Below are 12989 nucleotides of genomic sequence, written 5' to 3'. Positions count from 1 at the left end.
CAAGCTTGAGCACATTGTTCAAGCACCTTTAAGACTGACCCTTTGATTTAACCTTATGATGTAAAGGCGTCCAGTTTGTTACCTTCCGAACCTCAAGCCTCGGTTTGAGCTTGAGGCCATTCTGTATTTCTTTCCATGGTTATAATACAATTCACTCACGATTGTGAGTTTTGCAAAAAGAAAAAGAAAAAAGATTGACCCTTTGATTAAGTTGGCTTGTTGCCTTTCTCTTTCAAAGGTTTTTGAACTCAAAACCTTGTACTCACTTTGGTGGGTCACACCTCCAAAAGTAGGAGTGTACCACGTGAATTCAAAATAAGGGGTATTTTATTTTATAAAAATTTTAACAATACAAGAATACATTTTCAAAAGGGGTTTTTTGACAATGTTTTTAAGATGAATATGTAAGTTTCTTGAGAAAAAGGATCTTCTCTTTCTCTCTCAGTATGGAATTATATGGGGACTTTTTAATACCCTTTGAATGGATGTGTTCTAGATTATGTCTTATAAGTGAACCCCTTGAGAAAAAGGGATCTTCCTTTTCTCTCCCAGCATGGAAGTACATGGGGATTTTTTAATACCCTTTGAATGCATGTGTTCTAGATTATCTCTTATAGCTGAACCCCTTGAGGTGCTCATGGTTTGCTCTTTGCTCCAAGTTTGTATTCTAAGTCAATGTAGAGATTATGGAGGACAAAATAGAGGATGATTCACGGCATTAACAAGCTAATCATTACCTAATCATATAGTAGAGATTGGAGCAGAGTGTGGACACAAAAATGATAATTAGATTGAATAGAAAGTGAATACAAAGAAGCTCATTATAGAGAAATAGCCAAGGTATCTTATTTGGCATTGTACATGACATCATAAGAAGCTCCAAATCTATTCAAATTATTAGAGAACTTGTGGGTACTCTTTTAAGCTTTTTTTGCACCCTTTAACCAAGTTTAAGCGAGAAAGTGGGTACTTACATACTTAAGGTGCCTTTTCCACATGTTACCATACAATTCTTCCTCTCAGGTGTCAAGTAGACAAAGGATGATACATACCAAGATAGGCTAAAAGCCACAAACATCAACAACCCTCCCCTTAGGGTTTGAACTATGGAAGGTGACAACTATGGCACACTCCAATTTAAGATCAAACATCCCCAATCTAAGAGACAAACAAATAAGAGCTATTGCAAATCTTTGATCCAAGAGCTTGCAAGAAATGCTTCCCTTGAAACAATGTCGATAAGTTCAAGACACAACTAATCCAAACTCATCCTAATGTGACTCCACTATAAGAGATAGAGAAAATTTCAACTCTATCGTTGCCATTGGTTGTTCACTTTTCTACTTTATCTTCGTCTTTTGACTTTAGTGCTTCGTTGATCTCGATGTTGTTGCTACTACCCTAGTTTTCTCGTGAACTTTATTGAATGGAATTATGAAGCTAATTAACACTAATGCAAAGCTAAAGGAATGCTACTAATACTTTTCCCCTTGAATATGAATCTCCCTTTTGGACTAGTGTTCGGGCTCCGTACATTAGCACGACCGAGGTCAAATCATATTCATACATGATGATGATTGTATATAATGCAATGTTGTGCTTGGGTGGCAAAGATTTTGAAGCTGATTGTATAGTGGAGAGAGAGAGAGAGAGAGAGAGAGAGAGAGAGAGAGATGAGAAATTCACCTTGCAACATTCCTTTTAGAGTTCCTTTAGGAAGGCATTGAAACTTCTTTGGGTATATCTTGACAACTTTAAAGATGAGATTCTGCTACCCAAGTGAAATGCCTGTTAACATGGAGTGTCTCTGGTTCTTTGATGAGAATCTTTCCCTCGGCCGATGAGTGGGCTTTGGAAGCCTTGGTGCCGGAAGTGATCCCTAGGTTGGTAGTACAAAGGGCTCAAGCCAAGCATGGAAACAAGGTCACGTGACCCTAAAACAAGGAGTAAGGTGCTTTGAATGAACTCAAGGCATTCGATAGCCTTTCAAAGAGATTTAATACGTGCATAAATACGTGCTAACAGACCTAAAATTGCATTGAATTCAATTAGATGCCTTTTTGAGGTATGCTCACATCCCCCCCGCCCCACCCCCCACTAAATTAGTTAATGGCTATCCGCCATGCCCCACATGGCCTTGATGCATTCCCCTCTGAAGCTAATTGAACTTGCAAAAATAGTGAGCTCAAGCTTTAAAAAATCAATGTCAAGCTCAATGCTTGACACATCAAATGAGATCCAAATAATGGGTTTAAAGGCTGAATTGAAAGCCCTCTCTGCAAAGAATTCCTGAAAAGACTTTGATTTTGAGCCAAAATTTGCACAAAAGAAGACCAAAAGCAATAAGTTTAAGCACAAATAGAGAGGGTTAACCACATATTTAGTTATTCTTGGCACTAATTAACCCTCCTAATAGTTGAAGGGTAGTGGCTCGAGAGCACCGAGTCTCAAGGACATGCGCAATAGCTATGGGGTTGCTAACTAGCCATAATAGGGTGAATTAGAGAGAGTAGAAGCTATTGATTAAGGGTCTTTGAGATGGTAATCATGCTACAAGATCTTATACCATTTGGAAAGATTAGGGAGGATAAAACAGAGAACCATTAACATGCTAATTACTACTTAATTGCACAATAGAGATTGGATTAGAGAGTAAACACAAAGAGATAATTAGATTGAATAGAAAGTAAACACAAAGAGTAAACACAAAGAGATAATTAGATTGAATAGAAAGTGTGTACAAAGAAGCCCATTATACAGAGCTAGCCATGGCATCATAAATGACATCATGAGAGGCTCCAAATCAACCCAAATCACTAGGGAACTCATGGATGCTCTCTTAAACCCTTTTATGCACCATTCTACTAAGTTTGAGTGGGTCCACAGCCTCTACAAATGCCCTTCATGGGTACCTACACACTTACGATGTCTTTTCCACATGCTATCACATGATTCTTGCCACCTAGGCATCCAATAGATAGAGGATGATAATACCAAAACACAGGGTAAAGCCAACAAACCCCAATAGTCAATACAGTGCAAAGAAGATGAACCTCAAGCCTGATTTATAGTTAGGTTTGTGCCCCATGAATGCAAAGATCCCATACATGAGTTGAAGGATGAGACTCATGTCCTTAGTAGTTTAGCTAAGCTAGCAAATTATCATGTGGTTCTTACTTAAAGTTTTATATTGTTGAGGGGACATATCTTGAGACTCCTTGTTTTCACAAAGTCAAGTTAATCTGTTTTACCGGTTTTGAACACAAGACCTTCTACTCTCCACTTCAAGCACCTCTATTTTTGAGGTCTGAAGGGATGCCACGAAGACACAAATATGTCCACGCGTGCTCGCGCACACCACACTTTCTTTGAGGGCTATACGCATAGTAAAGACTCCGTGGTTGAACCCTCAAGCTTGAGGGCAATTTTCAAGCACCTTTACAAATTGAGCCATTGATTAAGTTGGCTTTCTTATAAAGTTTTTTGAATTTAAAATCTTGTACTCAATTTGGCGAGTTCAAAATAAGGGGTATTATTATATTTCAAAAATAAAAATAAAAAATACAAGAATATATTTACAAAAAGGATTTTTTATCATGTTTTTGAGATGAATATGTAAGTTTTTTGAGAAAAAGGGTCTTTCTTTTCTCTCTGAGCATGTAAGTACATGGAGATTTTTGAATACCCTTCGAACGCACATGTTATAGATGATTTCTTATAGGTGAATTGCTAGCAATACTCATAATTTTCTCCCTACTTCGAGTGTTCTATTTTAAGTCAATATAGTGCAAAGAAGAGGGGCCTCAAGCCCGATTTGTAGTCGGGTTTGGGCCCATGAGTGCCGAGCGGATAGATTCCATACATGAGTTGAAGGATGAAGCTCCTCTCCTTAGGTTAGCTAAGGTGGAAATTTGTCATGTGGTCCTTACTTAAAGTTTTGTGTTGTTGAGGGGGGCATAACTTGAGACTCCTTGTTTTCACAAAGGAAAGTTAATCTATTTTATTGATTTCGAACTCAAGAGTGAAGGTCTTAAAGTCTCTCAAGTCAGGGGATCCTCTTTGCATGAAGAAAAAGTATCTATGCCAAGCCACCTAGTTCACCTCCCACAATACCTTCCACGTGAAGATCTTCTTTGAGCTTGGCCATTTTGCCTCCCAAATGTTGTTTGCACATTTCAACCAATTCTCTTTTGACCACTTCACCCTCCACAATTCGATGACATGAGTGAACCAATCTTCTTAAAGGTCATCTTGTTAAAAGTTCCCAAAGTTTTTGGAAAAGCACTCAAGAAAAAAAACTGTAATTTTGGGTGGGATTTTGCAAATTTGGTTAGATTTGAATTTTGAAATTTGCATGAGATTCCTCATGCAAAGACGGATTAAGTAATATCAAGATTGATATTTTTTTGATTTAATTTGGGCAGTCAATTTGAGAAAGTTTAAATTTTGAAGTCTTTTAGGGGTTAGAAACACCCAAGACCTTATAGTGGGACAGTTTTCAGCAAATCACAAGTTGACACATAAGCAAGATTCCTAACATATTTCAAATTTTTGTCTCTAAATTGGTGCGTGCATGACTTTTAAAAGGCACATGTGTCACAACTGGCTCCTTTACCCTAAATGCCAAGCTTTCCAACAAGCTCTTCCTGAAAGCGGACATTGGGCTACTACAGAGCGCTTTTGAGACTCTACTAATCAATATGCTTTCATTTAGATATCTTGCACCACTAACTCGTTCCCATCTTTCCAACAAAATTTGACATCATCCCAAAAATGTGACAGCTTGGAGATCCCTTTGTTATTCACCTTTCTAGCAACTTCCCTCCAAAAGATACTCAATGATCCTCCTCCTAGCTTCGAGAGCTAAGAGAACCATTGCACGATGAATCATCTGAAGTACCAAAAGGTCTCCCCCCACTTCGTGATGATGCCGCCTTTTTGCAAATTTTTAGAATCTCCCTAGTGCAGCCCCCCAGTTTCAGACTTCTACATGCATCGTTGGGTCTAGGATCCCAATGCCTTCCAAGTCCTTGTGTCTTGCCACACATTCCCTTTTCCCCCACTACCATGGAGTCATGTCTTTTGTGTTATTTCTCTATGGTTCTTTCAAATTGCATTTAGTCATTTTTAAAATAGGTGAGACAAAAGAAATGTAATTGAATCATCAAAGAGTTAAATCAAAATCACTCTATTGCCTCATACACTGGGTCTAAATTCAACAAACACATTAATTTCTCATGGAGATTCTGTTGGATCTTTTGAATTCGAAAGCAAAACAAACCGCAGCCCCAGTTCACTCGGACTGAGTCCTACGCGCCGTCTGTGTCAACGATCTGCAGGCCGCTGCTCACCATGCCTTGCTGTGTGAAGCCCTTCTCTTCTCTCCTTCCCAACACTCACTTCACTATGGCATGCACCTTTGGCAGGGCAACTTGCCAATACTCTCAACTCTCCCCTCGGGCCTCTCTGTGCAGCCATCGCTATCACGCCTTCAATTGGCTGCTCCATTGCAAACGAACGCCACATAAGAAGAACTCTCAGTCCCCTGCGCTTACCCCCATCTCCCACAGTCGACGGACGACTCTGTTTATGTGTGTGTGTGTGTGTGTGTGTGTGTGAGAGAGAGAGAGAGAGAGAGAGAGAGAGAGAGAGAGAGAGAGAGAGAGAGAGAGAGAGAGAGAGAGAGAGAGAGAGAGAGACTACGCTCAGTCTCCCTGAGCATGCACAATGGCCATGCCAGCACACTCATGAATCCATGTGCATGGTTCTCCCCCCTTCTGTTATGGGTCGCGCAAGCACAATATATATATATATATCTCCTCGACCCCTCCACGCGCTCCTACTCGTACCGACACATGGAAACGCTCTCTCTCTCTCTCTACGTCTCTATCTGGGTACAAGCACGTCCCGGCTCGTCTCCTTTTCTCCTTGGGAGCATCTTTCTACATTCTATTTAATTCACCTGCTTCTGAAAATTGGCAGGGCTTACTCCTCGACCCCTCCACGCGCTCCTACTCGTACCGACACATGGAAACGCTCTCTCTCTCTCTCTCTCTCTCTCTCTCTCTCTCTCTCTCTCTACGTCTCTATCTGGGTACAAGCACGTCCCGGCTCCTCTCCTTTTCTCCTTGGGAGCATCTTTCTACATTCTATTTACTTCACCTGCTTCTGAAAATTGGCAGGGCTTATTTTGGGTCTATTTGTCAATTCATTAATTAATTAACTTGGAAGATTCTTTCCACGCCCCATTTGCAAAAGGGAAACTGTCTCCTTCGCATGTTCCCACGCTGGGTGCTATGAGACGCATAGAAAACCCTCCCCGTCCCCCCCCCCCCCCCCCCGCGATCTCTGACGTCCTCGCCTTTTCTATATCCGTGCCTCTGTCGCATAATCCTGAGTCCCCAATGCCTTGTGCAATGCCATCCTAAGTCCCCAATGACTTGCACAATGGCATTCTGTAATGCACATAATCTTGCCCTCGACTTGAGATCTCCCTCTCTCTTTGCGTTCCAATTGGCAACCCTGCTCCCCTGCACACTCATGGCGAGACCTACCTCACACTCGATGCACACGACTTGCAGTCACTACGCTGAAATCGTACCCGCTCGCTTGCCAACCTCTAGTCGATCATGCCGACCCCGTGCAAATGTTTCCAAGCATGCACTCACCTTGCACCCGCATCTCTCTCTCTCTCTCTCTCTCTCTCTCTCTCTCCACATATATCCTGAAACTATTGTTTCAATTGATTATTCAGACTTTCGACACGACAGCTTCATTATTTTTAAACATAACTGACTCTCTCTCTTCCACTCGGATATCCTCCCTTCTCACTCTCAAAAGCCTAAGAGGATTCACTGAGATTCCTACAAAAAGAAATGTAAAAAAGATTAGGCACCTACCTGTGGAAGGGGAGGATTGAGTATTGCTACCTTCTTATCTTATTGTTGATTTTTTTCAAGGCCCAATCAAATCATTGTTTGTCTACGATATCCACCCCAAGGTGTTTGCACACTTTGCCTTTGGAGATAGTTTCCATGGGCCACTCAACGAGGTCAAATCAGTCGTGTTTAGAGAGTGAAATCATTCTTATTTTTCAATGTTGCACTTAAAGCCTGACATAGTTGCAAATAGATTGAGTCATTCATTAAGTTGGGCTTTCTTGCAGAGGTTATTGAACTCCAAACCTTGCACTCAATTTTGGTGGGGTGCACCTCCCAAAATGGAAGTGTATTACGTGAGCTCAAAATAAGGCGTATTATGTTTCATAAAATTTTTGAACACTTTACAAGAATACATTTGCAAAAGGATCTTTTAGTAGTGTTTTTGAGATGAATACTTAAGTTTCTTGAGAAAAAGGGAGTTTCTTGAGAAAAAGGGACTGTTTTTTTTTTCTTTTTTCTGAGAGCATGTAAGTACATAAGGGATTTTTTAATACCCTTTGGACCAGCACATTATAGATGATTTCTTATAGGTGAACCCATTGAGATACGCATCTACTGGTAATATACTGGCTCGATTCAACACACATTAATTAATTACTCGAGCAGATTCTTCTCTTAGTTTTGTGAAACTAAGTGGTCTTGCTTTGCCCCAGGTTCTAGTGCCACGCCCTCCTCTCCTCCAGACGCCTCGAATCTTGCAGCCCTCTTTTGGCATGCTGGCTTGCCCTTCTGTCGATGTGAGCTGCGCCCCCCCTTGCCGCCTTCTTCTCCTCGCTATGTTCTGCCTAAGGGGAGTCTCTGTCACTTTCGAAAATGTCACGACTCACGCTTTGTCAGGGCCTTCCATGCCTCTGCGCTTCCTTGCCTCCGTAGTCTTGCCCACTGTCTATCCGGCTTTACAACCTTTCCCCCGATATCACCTGCAGGCAAGGGAGCACCCTTCCCCTGAAGCTACCACATCATGGGACGACGTGACCATGCTCGCACGACAGCAGGCAGCCATTGATTATTTTCCTCCCACTCCATGCGTCACTACAACCCTGGCTCATCTGTCTTTTTTTCTCAGTCTCCACGCGTCACCACCCTCTGCCATCGACACGACACGTCTATTCCGCGAAAATCCATTTTTCCAAGCATACAAAATTCCTTTCCTTTGAATTTGTGAAGAGGAAATTTCGAGAAAGGGCAAATAATGAAGCAATTCATCTCCAAAGCCTACATGACAAACCGGAATCCTAGTTTTAGGATTTTCTAATGATAGACAATCAGTCTTCTTACGAAAACCTACAAAAACATTTATTTTTGGACATATTTAATCTCATTTTTGGAATTTTGGAAAATTTGAAGGGAATTTTGGGAACTCACGAGAAAATAATGAGGATATTTTGGGGATTTGAGGGGTATTTTGAGAATTTCCACAAATTAGAGGGGTATTTTTCGTCTATAAATCTATGTTTATTTTCCTTCATTTCCCCTTGCCCTCAACTAACAATTTTGAAATTGAAATTACCACGATATTAAGTCAAGACATATTTTTCCCAAACACTGGTGCCCTCGAAAAAAAATTTCCGCTTTGAACATAAAGAAAATCTCCCTCTTTTCCTCTCTCTATCGCGTCCACATGCCATGTCCACGCGACCCCCCCCTAAAAAACCTCTTTCCATTTACTTTAGCTTCCATCCAAAAAGCATCTTTGCTGATTCCCAACAAAAGAAATGCGAAAAAAGCTTGAGGGACATACTCATGGTGTGTGCGTTTGTCGCGCGTATCGATGCAAGGGACTTGTCGATACATTGTGTGCGAGCCATAAATGGTTCTAACCACGCAACTAGCTTAAACTAGTAAGTTCAAAGATGACGATGGTGTGTCACTTACCGCTCTACGCTTGTTGTCGTGGAAGATTCCTTGTCGCGAAGAAGAGGGAGACACCGCTACGTCACGCTCAACCGTCTCACTGTGGTCGTGTCGTCGTCGTAATGCTCGATCGCACTCTCTCTCTCTCTCTCTCACTCACACACACACACACACACACACACACACACACACACACACACACACATAAGGAGATGAAGAAGAAGAAGATGGAGATGGAACAAGAGCACTCTTCAATTGCACAAATGAAAGAATGAGTGAATTTTAGGTTTAGTTGATTTTTATATGAGCTCGCCCCATTCACACTTGGACGCCCATGCTTAGCCAACTAATCCCTTGAAGCTTTCAGTTAGAGTGCGTCTCTCAAGGGCGATCACTCTTACCCTTTTCCTATTGGACCGACAAGCCCGGTACTGACTCTACCAAATACATAATACGGTGTCCGTCTTAGGTGATACGAATGTGCGTGAGGGTTAACATGCCCCCCTTCTTAATGTAGATTCTGTCCTCGAAAGCTATTGAGTTGAAGCTCGTTCATCAAGGTGGAAGAGCATTTGAGATGAATGTCCTTATCCTTGTTCAGTCACTGCAAAATCAAACAACATTGGCATAGTAATTGCATTCTCATATACAATTAGAAAGCATATGTAGTTGTAGGCAAACAAATTGATTGGTAACATAATTTTAAACCATTTGTCAACAATAAACATTAAATTGCAATATAATCAAATGCATAAACAGTTGTAAAGATAAAAAATTAAACAAGTCGGTCGCTAATTTAACGATCGGAAGGCACTAAAGATCGACTATTAATACCATGGGCAAGCTTCTCAATTTTCTCTGGTCAATTAAGTTGTTTAATCACGAGAGCCAAGTATTTCATGTCCGAGGGCTGACTAGAAGCTATACCTAGAAGACCTTGTAGTTAAGCTACGATAAAAGGAATTGCTCATGAAATCATCGCCTGACTTATTTTCTTTTCTTTGACCCCCCAAAGTCTTTTCACAGTGATTCAATTTTGATGTGCGTGCTTATTTTGTATGCCTTGGGTTTTTTACTTTTCAAGGAAAAGCGTCCACACTTGGAATCTCTAGGGCTCTAGTACCACAGGCGATACATGTGAGTGAAGTACCAAATCAAGCTGAGATTTCTCTTCCAGCTTAAGATTTTACATTGTGGCACTTTGAATTTTTTTTTGGTTGTTCGTTTTCAGCATTTTAATTTTGTAACTTTGGGGGGTCATATAACATTGTTACCCTTCCCAGGCTCATCACATTAGTAAACTCCCTTTATAATACTTAAACTATAGGTCAATAGGGACTAAGCCCACTAGAAAGCCTTAGTATATTTCACACAATGCTGCCTGAATCGGATTAAGAACCTAAGTAACCATTGATTATTAGGAAGGCATTCCCCATGGTATTAAGAGAAGATCTCTAACACCTAACTTGGTCAAACTAGCTTAATCGGAGTGCTTGATTTTTAAACCTAAACAAGTGATTATGACAAAAAATTACATTGAATTTAATGTTTGATACTAAGCAAATGTGCCGAATATTATGCTACCAATCACGATTAAAGCAGACAAACATAGATGCAAAAAAGATAAGGGGCCATGCTAATGGACAAGAAACACTTGTTTATGTTGATGATCGCGCTTGATTTGAAAAGCTGATGAGAGAAAGATTCCATGAAGGTCCAAATCCTAACCACAACAACACGTTCTTGTACACACGAGGAAACACAAAGAATACCTCTAGGAGGCACATCAGTGGGAAGAAAGAACTTTGCTAATCACTAAACTCTAAAACAGAAACACATCTATCGTAGTAATCCTACCTACCCTCCATCACTCGAGTGATGAGGATCAAAGGTGTTTGATGACATAGGTTTCTGTTTCAGTGTACCGGATGTGAATGTGTAGGTCTGGTCAATGTTTTGACTTTTATTGTGCATACTCATTTGCTAATTGCTCTTGATCTTTTTTTTTTTTAATTTGTGAATATAAGGCTTTATATATACATTCCCTAAGATTGGGAGATTGAGAGGTTAGGGAGGAAGGTTGAGAGGGGAGTGAGTGAATGATGACTGTCAGTAAACACTCCCCCCTTCCTTGGATAGGTCATACTGTTTGAAATGTGCTCGTCACCCTTTGAAACCAATTGTTCCAGTTGGTAATAGGTGAGCCAGTAGATTTCTATTACCTTAGGTGCCTCGTCAAGTTGCAAGGGTGGTAAGGTACTCTCCTAGGATCGAACTTGAAGTGGTTCATCAGGAGATTCTTGAACACTAGGAGGTGTGGATTCCTTTGTAGCTTTATGAGGTCCACTATTGTAGGTGGAGGATTTGGAGAAGCTTTTACCTCTATGGATGCATTACATGAGGAGCTAGAAGCTTCATGGGACTCCCCCCTTTCTGAGCTAGGTGGAACAAATTGTTCTTTCTTTGGTACCCAAACTAGCTCTAGAGCAGGTGTGTAGCATTTTGTGATTTTTTTCTTTCCACGATTGTCAATTTGTTTTGGAGCTACAGGATTGGGTGCACATGGGTCAGGTGACATGTAAGAACACAATCTACGTTTTGGCACCCAGATTTGACCATTTCCTTGATAATAGCCTTGGGCTTCCAATAGTCGTTTTGGAATCCACCGCCACGTTTCCTTACATTTTGTAGGGCGAGTGGGACGTTTTTTACAAGGCTTCTGTTTTTTAACACTAGCTATGGTCGCTAAAGAAGATTTAGGGATCTACTTGTATGTTTTCTTCGTTATATTAGGATGAGTCTTATCAGAAGCTATATGCATTGCTTCTAGCATATTTAAGGATACGAGTTGTGGCATTTCATCCCCCTCAGGTGTTACCCAGGTCGTCCCCTTGTTTCCCCAAGTGTCTATGGTTGTTGCTAGGTGGACCCAATCCACATTGTCCGACTCAGTCATCCCAGGTAGTACATCCATATAAGGAGAATCTTCCCCAACATCAGTGTCCTCTTTACACGTGTAACAATACTGCAATGGGGCCGAGTGAACTGTGGTGTCGGATCTATGATCAATTAATGGTTTTTAGACCAGTCATGTACCATTTTTGCTTCCCTCATGAAAGGACGTCCTAAGATCATCTTCGATGCCACAGTGTGCTTGGAGAAATCCATAACAATGATGGTAACTCTTATTTTATGTCCAAAGACCTTGATCTTGAGATCTTCTAGCATCCCAATAGGTTTAACAATAGACCCATTGGCCATCTTCACTACTATGGTTGTGGTCGCAAGGTGAGATCTTCCCATAGTTTTCCAGCAATTTTTAGTCACAATGCTAACCCCAGTGCCACCACCAATGATTCCCTTCACATTTAATCCCTTGGTAGTGATTGGTATGGTCGCATTGGATTCATCACCCTCAAAGTATTGTCCCAACTTGTTAATAGGTATTTCTATAACAAGGTTCTCATCTAGGTTGGGTTGTGGATCTAAGTGTTCCTCCTCTATTGACATCTCCCCAGCTCCATCCATCTGTGCAAATTGTGGTCATTGAGGAAGGCTCGAAGAGTTGAGACTATGTCAAAAAATCTAATATCTAACCAACCCAAATGATTTTCTCATATTAAACTGATCATTTTATGTGGGATAATAAACGGGAACAAGGATTAGAATATAGACATGTGCTTACGTATCTATCTCAACACAGGGCCAATGGTAAAGGGGTCCAAATGAGAGATGGTATGTCAAAGAGCAATGCAACCTAATGGAGCTTAAAAGACCGTAGGGTTAGTTTCATTAAAAACCTTCAAAAGCTAGTGTTAAAAAGTCCTTTGACCTTACTTAAGCTAAGGCTAACTTCGGGGTGGGAATCATACCCAAGCATGAGGTGCTAAGGCACTTAAAGTGGTGAAAGCTTGAGGTGATTTTTATGCTTAAATGATTAAGGTTTTTGAAATGTTAATTCAAAGATAAGTTCTAAAGAGACATGAAGGTCCATGCTTGATTGAATAGGTCCTTGAAGTATCCCATTCAACCAAATGACTTAATAAGCATAAAAAACACATGCTTGCTTGATTGAATAAGTCCTTGAAGTATTCCATTTAACCAAATGACTTAATAAACATAAAAGACGCATGTTCAAATGATCTTCCACATGTGGCCCTCATGATGTGCTTGAATGCTATTGGGTAGCTTTCA

Source organism: Adiantum capillus-veneris, chromosome 1, assembly GCF_014529385.1.
Source record: "Adiantum capillus-veneris isolate H3 chromosome 1, ASM1452938v2, whole genome shotgun sequence".
NCBI classification, from domain to species: domain Eukaryota; kingdom Viridiplantae; phylum Streptophyta; class Polypodiopsida; order Polypodiales; family Pteridaceae; genus Adiantum; species Adiantum capillus-veneris.
Note: the sequence above shows the minus strand (reverse complement) of the source record.